Here is a 12,583-nt window from a genome sequence, read left to right on the forward strand (position 1 = left end):
AGTCAGGAGGCCTACAGGGCTGGACACTTTCTCTTTCTCCAATGTGACCTAATAAGCACTGACTGAAGGATAAAGTGCCTGGCCGTGTGTCTGAGAGTAGAACTGAAATTCACTGTGAAGAAAAAGGAGAAATCGAATGAATTTTTAAGTTAAGAGAGGATGCCTTAACAGAGGCCTTAACTGTAGTCAGTGCAGGATCCCATTACTGATTTATTAGGGGTTCTCGGGGTAACAACAGAAGATTGCAAAGAGGAAAAACAGCAGCCAGCTTCGGAAGGCAAGGCCTTTCAGATGCAGTCCCTTTGCCCAGCGTGCACAGTGTTGTCCTCATCCCTGTCCTCCTGAACCAGCATGTGTGGCCCATTTCCCATCACAGAGTGAGCGAGTCAGGCATGACCCGTGGAAGGAGGATTCTTTCTAATATGCCATAGGCTTCACATCACCCTCATTTGAAAAGCAGTTGCATCCAATAAGCTGATATCTGTAACAAAAATCCCAAATGATTGACTTACAGTAGTACGAAGTCACGTTTCAGGGGACAGCAAATTACAATGTGACTGTAATTGTATTCATTTACGGCCAGAAATACAGTTGTTCCAGAAACTGCACCTGTTAGTAAACCTGCATGTGAAGTCAAATCAAAATAAAAATGTCTTGAGAGCTTAGAACCAGAGGAGAGAAGTTCATCAACAGGATGGTCCATTCAGTGACTCAGGCGACCGCAATCTGATCACTGTCACCTGTTAAGCTTAATCAGGCCAGTGCCCTGGGGAATACAGAGACTCCATTGAACTCAGCTCCTGGCACCCATTTCCACGTTAGGATGGCCTTGCCATTGGGAGGGGATACTCTGTTGGCCTAGAATCCCCTGTCCCATTCACGGAACTGGCAGTGCCACTGCTAGATTTAAGGGATCTGGTTTCTCTGTGACTAATTTTCTTCAGATCAACATACTCTTTCTTTTGATTTGTTCAGGCCTCCACTGGAGTTACAACAGTCATTAGCCTATCATCATTAGGGAATGCTCTTAAGCCTAACACTGTCTCTCTATAACTCCTTCCCACCAGTCGCCCAGGTTCTGCTCTGCATGGATACACAGAAAAATTCTACACCATCTTCCATAAGGCAGCTCATCAAGAATTCAAGTCTTGCTATCATCAGGGTTGCCACATACAATTGTGTAAGTTGTGCACTGAACAAGGGAATATGGCCGTGCAGAGTAGTGTGAGTGGAAAACCTGATGTGAGGCTTCCCCTACTTGTGGAGAGCAGCTTTTCTCTTTTTGCACAAAGGCTATATATGAACTAGCAAAGGGCATGGCTATTATGGTACTCCAATCTCAATATTTTTGGATCCCATAACAATTTTTCAACACCTATGACGTGCTGAACGCTGTAATGCTACCCTCTTAGGAAACTTCATTTTTACCAGTGTGGTACCTAAATGTGCGTGACATCCAGAATTGGCTACAATCTACCAGAAATCAATGATATGCTTACATTCCCTTGATCAATAAATTACTACTCATTAGTAAAAGTTCCAGTTACTTTTTTGAGCAGCCTCATCACACTGTTGGCCCATGCTGAGCTTGTGGTCCACCAAAACCTAAGGTGGTTTTTTTCTTGAAAAGTGTTGTTCGCTTCAAGTCTTCTGAATCTGATGCCAAATATGAACCATGCATTAATTGCTGTTAAAACCAAGTAGGTTTATTTTAGTCATTAATGCTGCTGACTGAGATCTTACAAGTAGCATGAGGTTATCCATCAGTGTACTGTTCTCTGCTGCCTTGGCATCATTCACCAGGTGGATAACCTGTTTTCTACAGTTTTAAAAATAGCAAGAAAGCAGGGAAAGAGAAGGAAAAGCAGTATTTTACTGAATCTACTCTCTTCCAGACACTGTACTGTTACGTACATCATTCTTCTAAATCCTTATGGCAACCCATGCAGATATGCATTAGTATCATTAAGCTCAGAGACACCAACTTGCTTAAAATTGTACAGCTAATAAGTTGCAAAGCCAAGATTCAAACCCAATCCCATTTATCTTAAATACCAAGTTGTTTCATCTTTCAACTTGAAGCTCCTGAAGTCATTCTGTACAATGCCTCACCAACCAGGATGAGAGATATCTGGTATAACCTAGTGTTCTTGGTCAGAGAATGTTTAATGTCACTAGGATCAGGAAGCCACAAATTGGATTTCCATAACAGGAGATGCTCACCAGCTCAATGAAAAGATGGGCCCCCAAACTTTAGAACACAGAACTTAAGGTTTGCCAATGTCACTATATCCCCCTGATGCCTATTTTGAGTTCAGCTCTATTCTTTTCTTTATAATTGTTATGGTTGAACTCACACTAGCATTTATCTGTGTTCTCTCTTTGAGGAACTCAGCCAGAGAAAGCCGTAGACAAAATGGGATTTTTTTTTTTTTTTTTTTTTTGCCTTATCCCATTCCCTTGTGAGCAATTCAGAACAAAATAGAATATGAGGGAACTTTAAAAAGTTTGTAGAAAAGTGGAATTAAAAGACAAAACTGAAAATATAAACTATTTTTCAACACAATCCCTATCAAGTTCAAGACACTTTTTTTTGTAAGTGATGAGATCAGTTATTTAGCCCATTCCTAGAGAATTGAGGCTCCTGGGAATTTAATCATGTCATTGCAGTCTTTTTTACATTATTAATTATTAACAATGTAACTATAATAATATAATTATATTATTAAGAAAACCTAGTATGCTTTACATCTTCTAATTTTAGGAAACAAAATGAAGTCATAAAGAGCCAAATCAGGACTATAAGGAAGATGACTAATGATTTCCCATCAAAGCTCTCACAAAATTGCCTTTATTTGATGAAAGGAATCAGCGGAAGCATTGTTACAGTGGAGAAGGACTCTCTGGTGGAGCTTCCCAGGGGGTTTTCTGTGAAAGCTTTGGCTAACTTTTTCAAAGCACTCTCTTTCTAAGCAGATGTTATTATTCTTTGTCCCTCCAGAAAGTCAATGAGCAAAGTGCCTGAGTATCCCAAGAAACGGGTCCACTTTTGCTTTGACTGGACCATTCCACCTCTTGGTAGCCATTGCTTTGATTGTGTGCTTTCTTTTCAGGATGGTACTGGTACAGCCATGTTTTATCCCCTGTCACAATTCTTTGAAGAAATGCTTCACAGTCTTGATCCCACTTGTTTAAAATTTCCATTGAAAGCTCTGCTCTTGTTGGCAACTGACTGGGCACTCATCAAGTGAAAAGCTTGCTCAACCTTAATTTTCCAGTCAGAATTGTGTAAGCTGAACCAACGGAGGTGTCTATGGTGTTGGCTATTGTTTGTGCTGTTAATCATTGGTCTTCTTTAATTAGGGCATGAATAAGATGAATATTTTCCTCGCAAATCGATGAGGATGGTCTGCTGCTGTGGGCTTCATCTTCAACATCATCTCTTCTTAAAATGAGTTACCCATTTGTAAACTGCTGATTTCTTTTGAGATTTGCCCCCAGAAACTTTTCATAAAGCATCAGTGATTTCACTATTCTTTTACTCAAGCTTCACCATAAATTTGAGGTTCATTCTTGCTTCAATTTTAGCAAAATTCATGTTGCTCTGATAGAGATTCTTTACAAACTGATATTTTCTCCTCCTTGGTACCTCAAACTAATCCTGTTCAGACACATTATAACAAATTAGTATGAGTTTGGGTGCAAAAATTTTTTTTTAAATCCATGCATGGTGTGTATGTGAATTTTTTTTTTTTAAAGTGGTCAGCAGCTACCTTTATTTGGATTAGACATGTGAGTCAGACCAATATGGCTTGTGAGCAAAATGGGTGAAAATAGAGGAAACTGACCAGGATGTTTAAATGTTACTAAACTATTTAAATGTTAAACTGTTTAAATGTTAAACTATTTAAATGTTAAACTGTTTAAATGCCAAGCACCAACGTGAAGACACCCTATATGTACACAGTGGCTATGTTATGCCTGGCAGCTGCCACCTTCCCTTCTTAGAACAAAACGGGAATGATTGAACTGTATTAGAAGAATGAAGTTAGCCACTAGGGAGCACACTTCCAGATGAGGCTTGAGATGCTAGACTTCAGATAAAGGGACTTATGTCCGGTAGCCTCTACAAATGAGGAAGACTAAGATTTAGAAATAGAATAAACAATTTTTTTTTTTTTTTTTTTTTTGAGATGGAGTCTTGCTCTGTCACCCAGGCTGGAGTGCAATGGCATGATCTCACTTCACTGCAACCTCTGCCTCCTGGGTTCAAGTGATTCTCCTACCTCAGCTTCCCGAGTAGCTGGGATTACAGGCACCTGCCATCATGCCCGGCTAATTTTTATATTTTTTAGTAGGGACAGGGTTTCACCATGTTGGTCAGGCTGGTCTTGAACTCCTGACATCAGGTGATCCACCCACCTAGGCCTCCCAAAGTGCTGGGATTACAGGCGTGAGCCACTGTGCCTGGCCAGCAAAGTAACTTTAATTAAAAAATAAAAAAAAAAAAAGTATTCTGCTAGGATGATCTGTTTGCAACAGACACAAAAACATTTTCCAGTTTAACCCATTTCTGACTAAAAGTCATTGTAGGGCTGAACCTTAAGGAAAACTAAGTTTAAACTTCCTTTGCATAGTATTTTGTCTTTTCTCCTTGGGTTAGAGGTGCAGACAAGAAAACATGATGCAGTTTTGAATTAATATGAAAGAGGCAAAATTTGACATTTTAAAATGGCCCAAGACATCCCAGTGTTCATTTTGCTGATAGGTGATATACTCTAGAGAACCGGGAGTGGAGGGTTTAGTCATAATAAGCCTATGTGCTGTGGGTCAGGTGACTCATGAACTTGTCAAGCAGGCCAAGTTCTTTAGCAGTTTCTGGTTTTGTCCTGCTTTTAGTAATGTTGCAGTGGAACTTCGGCACATAGGTATTTGGTACCTCTTCCCTATAACCTAGCCCACACCTCTTTGCCCATTCTGAAGTCGGTCAGTCCGTTCATCCCAGTGCCCTTAGAAGGTGAAGGTTTGGGCTGGGCCCAGGGATTCGCGTCTATAATCCCAGCACTTAGGAAGACTGAGGTGGGTGGGTCACTTGAGCCTAGGTGTTTGAGACCAACCTGGGCAACATGGTGAAATCCCGTCTCCACAAAACAAAAACAAAAACGGAAAAAAATTAGCCATACATGGTGGTGCACGCCTGTAGTCCCAGCTACTTGGGAGGCTAGGGAAGATCGTTTGAGCCCAGGAGGCAGAGGTTGCACTGAGCCATGATCATGCCACTGCCCTTCACTCCAGCCTTGGCAACAGAGTGAGACAGTCTTAAAAAAAAAAAAAAAAAAAGGAAGAAGAAGAAGGTGAGGGTTTGATGTGGTTTCTGACACCATCTTGCTCTTACTCATTACTGCCATTGTTTCAAATGCTGCTGAGGATGTGGGTTCTGAGCAGTGTTCCTCGTATTGTATCCAACAAACAACCTCCCCGCAGGCATCTCTTACCCTGGGCCAGTGGTTGTTTCATTTTTTTTTTTTCTTTTCTCCTCATACTTGTAGGGGCTCTGCAACATGAACATTAAAAGGACGAATGGTATGAGTAAGTAGAGGGCATAGACAGATACAGGGCTTAACCGTTCATGCAGAGTCTCAGGTCTTTGTCCTTTGAAACCACTGGCTTTGGAGAAATCCTCAAACAGAAAGGTGGAGAGTATTGGAATTAAAGTCGTCATGGTGGGAACTGAGTAGATGATTTGCAGGGGTTCAAATCCACTTGCAGCTTCCTTTGAGGAAGGCATAGGTTGCAATGGGAAAGAAAGGTAGCTGAAACACAAGCTTGTAAAACAGAAAGGACTTAAACCAGGCTGATGGCTCCCACAGCAGCGTGTCTTTGAACTCCTTAGCATACCACTTCAGGACGTTTCTAAACTCTACTGGGTAGAGCTCGTGCAGCAGCACCACCTGCAGGGCCATGAACAGGGTGATGGGGATGCGGGTGAGGAAGAAGAGGCCCAGCAGCGACTCCATGCCGTGGCATTGTCTGTCGGTCGGGCCTGGACCTGCCAATGTGAGAAGAGTCAGTGTTTTCTTAATACACATTTTTCATGAAGTTTTTGAGAACCCCTCATATTTGAGTTGGAATCCTGGAGATCATTTAGTCCAGTTCTATCGTTTTAGAGATGAAGATGCCAAAACCCAAGAAGTTAAGCGTCTCTTTAGCCTGCACCGTAGGTTACTAGAGTGTTCTTGTCTTTTAATTTTTAGCCAGGAAAACCTCCCATCACAGCACACTGCCTCTCTTTTTATCTCAAAATGACAGTGAATTTTCTAAATCAGTCTATAAATAAGAACATCTCTTTCACTTCTAACCGTCTCTGGTAAACAGTGACTGCTTTGGCCCTAACTGGCATTCTAGAGTGTTTTCAGCGGCCTGGTTTTTATCCAGGCTGCAGTCCAAGCCCAGGCCCACCCCTGCCTTCCTCTCTGTGCCTGTGGTCCTCCACCCCTTTTTCTCACCTGGCGCTTGTGCAGTACTCCATGCATGACAGCAATCAATAACCTCCTTATTAATTAAACGACACTTTATAAAATCTCTCCTCCAGGGGCTTTGAGAAAGCCAGCTTTGGCTAGCCGTAAAGTTTTCAGTAATCATTTAAGAAAAAAAATGTTATTTATCATCTTTATGTCAGATCACGGCCGCCACATTCTCCCCAGGAGTTCAATCCATCAAGCTCCTCAATGCAAGAATGTCTAACAAGGTCCCTGTCACTTTTGGTGAAATATACAAGCCTCACCAGAGGCTCCTGACTCCCACCAGGATCAAAGTTGTAGGCACCACTCCAGCCCAGCGTCCTCCACCCGAGAAGCCAGCAAGACAGCCTTGCCTTCCTTCCTATCTTTATTTGTAGAATACCGGTGGAAAAGAAGGAATCCTTCAAAGTTTCATCCTTTCATGAAAATGGGTTCCTGTGGGCAAGATATCTGCCATTATGCACCTAACCTTTTATATCTGAGATTTTCAAGAGAAAATGATTTGACTATGGTAATAGGTCAGCTTTTTGAGATTTCCGACTCTCTTGTGCACATTCCACATTTATAACAACTGTCATAACTACTAGCTATATAATATTTTGCAAAGTGATTTCAGTGATGCTATCTCACTTGATCCTCACCTCAACCTTATAAAATAGACAAGGGGTTATTGACATTCTCATTTTGCAGATGAGTAAACTGAAGCATATGTATGGTCACTTGGGTTCTGGTGGCATTGTAGGGTTTGAGCTCAGATTTCGCTTCAAATCCCATGTGTTGCAAACTATTATATCACCTTGCTTTCTAGCCTCACCTCCCTTGCTGCTTTGTGTGTAGCACAATTGCATTTTGAATTAAGCTGTTGTTTGTAGTCCTTTCTGTTTACCTGTATCAGGAACACTTTACCTGAAACAAAATGCTCAAGACTGGCCGGGCGCGGTGGCTCACGCCTGTAATCCCAGCACTTTGGGAGGCCGAGGTGGGCAGATCACGAGGTCAGGAGATCGAGACCATCCTGGCTAACACAGAGAAACCCTGTCTCTACTAAAAATACAAAAAAATTAGCGAGGCATGGTGGTGGGCGCCTGTAGTCCCAGCTACTCAGGAGGCTGAGGCAGGAGAATGGTGTGAACCCGGGAGGTGGAGCTTGCAGTGAGCCGAGATCATGCCGCTTAACTGTAGCCTGGGAGACAGAGCGAGACTCCATCTCAAAAAAAAAAAAAAAAAAAAAAAAAAAAAAAAAATCCTCAAGAACAAGACAAGATGCCATGTTTGGACTTTCCAATCAACTCAGAGTGGAAAGAAGACTTCATGTTGTTCCAGCTCCTATGCTGAAAGCTTCAGACTGGGTGGGGTCCACTCCCCTGAGCTCTGGGGCTACTGTGAACAAGCCTGAGCTTGTCTCTGACCACTGGTGTTTGGGCAGGGGTGAATCACACCATCATCTGAGGAGCAACTCATGCTGTCTGTTTCTCCAGCAACTAAAATGAGATTGGAGAATATCTGAACTGAATCCAGGTCACACCTAGAAGGTGTATGTGTTTGTGAGCTCATGTGTGTGTATACATACACAGTCAATAGGACATATCCAGTTTCAATTCACACTCAGTACCTGCACTGTGTTGAGTGTTTTCACATGGGTTGCTTTTATTGAATTCGAATCCGTCGAAGTGAATACTATTGTCTTCATTTTTTTCAGACAAAGAGTTGAAACTCAGAGAGGCTGTGACTCGACATTTGATAGTGACATACCTTCCTTTCCCTTCCCCCACCATAGAGTCCCTGGGATTACGGGTCACACTGCTTCCTCCTGGATGGATGTTTTATCAGCATGTCCCTGTGAGCTATAGCCTGATTCTTTTCTTATTACCATGAAGTCTAGTCCTGACCAACAGGACCCAGGCCATTGAAATAGTATGATGTTCACTCATTGCTCAAGAATGGGAATGGGAGGAAGGCTACAGTTACGCCCTGAGTGAGGGCCTTGGCTTTTCCTTCCACGGATTTGGCTGCAGATCCAGAGACATGAGAGCTGGAGGCTTCTGAGTGAGCATCCGTGATTTTCTGCTCTTTTCCTTGTTTTTTGACATGCTGAGCCACTGTGACTGATTTACTGGCTACCCCAAGGCTGAAAGCCAGTGTTAGAATTCCCTGCAATGGAAATGGCTTCTGCAGGCAAAAGTGGAGAAATATTAACTCATAAGAACAGGTGTTTGTTCAGAATGGTGGTTACTGGAGCCTGATGTGTTCCCCGGTACATCCTCCTGGGAGGTGGTGGGCAGAGAAGAAAAGGACCCAAGTGAGGTTAGAGAAAAACAAAGTAAGAACAAAGGAAAAAAAAAAAAAAAAAGGAACGAGAGACTTGTAGGACTTGTAGGAAGGAACATACAATTTTTTTTTTCATCTGTCCAGTTTCCATTCCCTTTGAGTTCTTTCTGTGCCCCAGAAACTTCCCTTTCCTCTCCTACAGATAGCCCATGGCTGTAACTACTACCAAATTCACAGAGGCACACTAGTGCCCAGCTCTCACTCTCTTGAGCAATCTTGAAGAATTACAAAACCCTTCCCTCTCAGCTCAGCTGGAATTGGTGAAACTCTCAAAAGAACATTAGATTAGGTAGATAGATAGACAGACAGAGAGACAGTTTAGATAGGTAGGTAGGTAGGTAGGTAGGTAGGTAGGTAGGTAGGTAGGTAGATAGATAGACAGACAGATAAAACCATCAATGTCTACAGATACATAAAAATGAGCAAGTTGATGAGGTCCTGGTGCTTCAGTCAAATTTAACTAAAGACTAGCCACAGTAGAGAATGCAGGCTACGCAAGCCCAGCTACTTAGAAACTTCAAAGAGCTCCCCCTTTCCAAATCTTTCATATTTTTCCATCCCACTTTGTCCTTGGCACATTCACCCTTCCTAAGGGAGAGGAACCTTTTGAATGCTTACTATGTGAAACCACTTGTGTTCATCAAACACCTTCTTGTTACAAATGAAATACTAACTCAAAATAGCTCAGAAACAAAAAAGATAAACGTTGATCCTTCAACTAAAGCTTGAAAAGGCAGGAGGGATTGCAGCCTCCTGGCTCTGCATCTGTCCTCACACCTGAGTCCAGGTTGGGGCTCATTCTTTTGGGTTCCTTTGCAGGGAGAGCTGAAGCCACCAACAGTTCTGGAGGCCCTGGTTTTAGGAGTGGTGAACAAAGAGAAAAGGGGACAGGTTGTCAGCCCAGCTTCAGAATGAAGATCTTGGGGGAAGGACTCCAAGAGGCTGGACATGGACCATGTACTTTATCCTGGACCAGCATCACAGCCAAAGACCAGGATGAGTCAAGTATGTGAGTCCCTGCCCAGGTCTGCAACCAAGGGATGGATGGATGGATGGATGGATGGATGGATGGATGGATGGATGGATGGATAGATAGATAGATAGATAGATAGATAGATAGATAGATAGACAGACAGACAGACAGACAGACAGGTGTCAGATAGATAGGTGATAGACAGGTGATAGATAGGTGTTGGGTGGGCAACTTTGCAAGCAATAATAATGAGCGTGGAGGTGGATTTACGCACAAGAGGAATTGGACATAATAGCACTCAGAAAATCGGAACATGAGCCCCACAAATGTAAAGCAACGGATGTTCACTGAAGTACTGGAATGCATCATTTCATGTAATCCTCAGGCCAAGACTACCATTTAAAAAGCTCGGTGAGGCAGGGCTCTGGGTGTGTTTCACATCGTATCCATGGTAGCTGGAATAGCACCTGGCTCATAGCAGATCCTCAAATATGTGCTGATTGAAAGTGAGCTTCCTGCTATTATGAAGCCCATTTTATGAGGCATGGCGGGGTGAAAGAATGGGCAGAAGGAGAGGATTTGACCTCAGGGCTGTCTGGCCTGCTTCTCCCTCCTTGTACCCCATGGAACCGCCCCCTGCTGTGCAGTGCCATGAGCTCTCTGACCAGCACAGGTTTGCATTTTGCAGCCAGATACAGGCTTCACATGTGGGCCTGTCCAGTAGAGCCCTTCCTTGTCTCTGACAAGGCAAGGGAGAAAAGTGTGGCAGACGAGACCAGCTCAGGTAGGAGGCAGGCCGGGCAGGAGATGGAGGATGGGGAAAAAAATTAGAACCAACCCTAGGGAAACCTGCCTGGTCTCCTGAGCAGGTGCCAGGCAGGCCAGGGCATGGCATCTGGGGCCGCTGTTGGATTCAGAAGTAGTCCAGGTAGCTGTCAGGATCCAAGTGACACAGGGAGGAGGATGGGTCAGCTGGTGACACTAGATGGCAGGTTGATGGAGGTGTGTTTGGAGCATAGGAGTTATCTGAGGGCAGGATTTTAGCCACATGAATAGGACCCAGGCATGGTGACCAGGCCCCAAGCAAGTCAGCTGGGGTCCAAGTAGGACTGGCCAATGTCAGTGAGACGCTGAGGTGCCGGGCAAGACTGCTGAGGCAGAGGCAGCATGGTAGGACAAAGCCATGGATTGTCTGTCAGTGGGTGCCCAGAGTGCACCCCGATATACTATTAGGAAAGTAACAACCAGACTCATTCCAGACTCTTCCCCCAACTACACACACACACACCCCCCGCAGCTCCTGTTGGAAAGGCTGGGGAAAAAAGGGACTGACAGAAGAAAGCAACAAGAAAAAAAATTACCTTGGAGTCAAAGGAAGCAGGCAGGCTGGGCGTAGTGGTTCCTGCCTGTAATCTCAGCACTTTGGAAGGCCAAGGTGGGCAGATCATTTGAGGTCAGGAGTTCTAGACCAACCTGGTCAACATGATGAAACTCTGTCTCTATTAAAAATACAAAAATTAGCCAGGCATGGTGGTGTGTACCTGTAATCTCAGCTACTTGGGAGACTGAGGCAGAAGAATTGCTTAAACCAGGGAGTTGGAAGTTGCAGTGAGCTGAGATCGCGCCACTGCACTCCAGCCTAAATGACAGAGTAAGACACTGTCTTAAAAAAAAAAAAAGCAGGCAAAACCCACCCTTCTGGGTAGTGGGGTAGTTTTGGCTGCTTCTGTGTCTCTGTCTTCCCCCAGCCAGGCCTCTGTGGAACTGCCCCACCCCATCCCACCTTTTTCCTGTTGCCTACCTCATGGCTGACATTGCACATCTCAACTTTTAATTTTCCAAAGTCAGACAACTGCTGTTGCCCTGCAGCTGCGCATCTGAATTCCCTCCTGTCCACAGCCAGCTCTGCCCAAGTATCAGTCTGGGGAAATCTGGAAACTGAGCCCCTGATGCTATACATTTTGGCCAAGCCCTCGCTGGCCCGAGACTGCCCCTGTGCAGGTGCACTCTTTACAGTGAGGAGTGCTCTCTTGATATCCTGGGGTGTTGTGGAATGGAAGAGTCTCTGAGGTCAGCTTTGGAAAAAAATCAAGAAGCTGAAATATCATTAGTGTTTAACTCCTCTCTCTCCACTACTTGCCATTAAACCAGCGAGAGGACCAGTGTCCATGTCGGCTCATACTTTAGAAACGATTCAGCCACCGAGAGTGGATAAGTGCTGATAATTGGCTGCCCCGGAGGAGCTGTGGAGGCTGCTGCTTCCCAGGAGAGCTGCCCCATAGCTCTCAGGGCAGGAGGCCCTGGCCCTAGCCCTGTGCCTCCTGGCCTGCTGTCCCTAAGGGCCCAGCCTCTGGTTGACACAGAGCCGATGCTGGCCTCGCACAGCAGTGGACTCCCTTGCCTGCAGAGCTATGCCTGCTGAGCTAACAGAGAAGCAGGGGATGGGGAAGCAGAGCTATTAGCTCGTCTGAAGAATGCTCCCTCGATCAAATGAACGAACTGCACTGTTTACTGTGTAAACTTGGACTGAAGCAGCCGCAGTGAGGGGGCTTCATAATAAGGACTGTTAATATTTATGACCGACATCAGTGGCTCCTAGCGACACAATAATGAGCCCATCACCCCCTGAGCTGGCGTCGCCACCACCTTCCAGCAGACACAGAGAGGAGGAGGGAGGGGTGGGGTGGTCGGATGAGTGATGGGTGCCCAGCAGTACTGAAGGCCTTCCTGATCTGCATCTTAGAGTCCATGCAAGATGTAG

General features: G+C 44.5%; 1 pseudogene; it reads right to left on the bottom strand.

Annotated features, from left to right (window-relative positions):
* Window positions 1-5,315: 5,315 nt before the first annotated feature.
* On the bottom strand, window positions 5,316-7,541 carry LOC108587173 (annotated as a pseudogene).
* Between the last annotated feature and the right edge of the window lie 5,042 nt (window positions 7,542-12,583).

The sequence above is a fragment of the Papio anubis genome, chromosome 8 (genome assembly GCF_008728515.1).
Source record: "Papio anubis isolate 15944 chromosome 8, Panubis1.0, whole genome shotgun sequence".
In the NCBI taxonomy this organism is placed as follows: domain Eukaryota; kingdom Metazoa; phylum Chordata; class Mammalia; order Primates; family Cercopithecidae; genus Papio; species Papio anubis.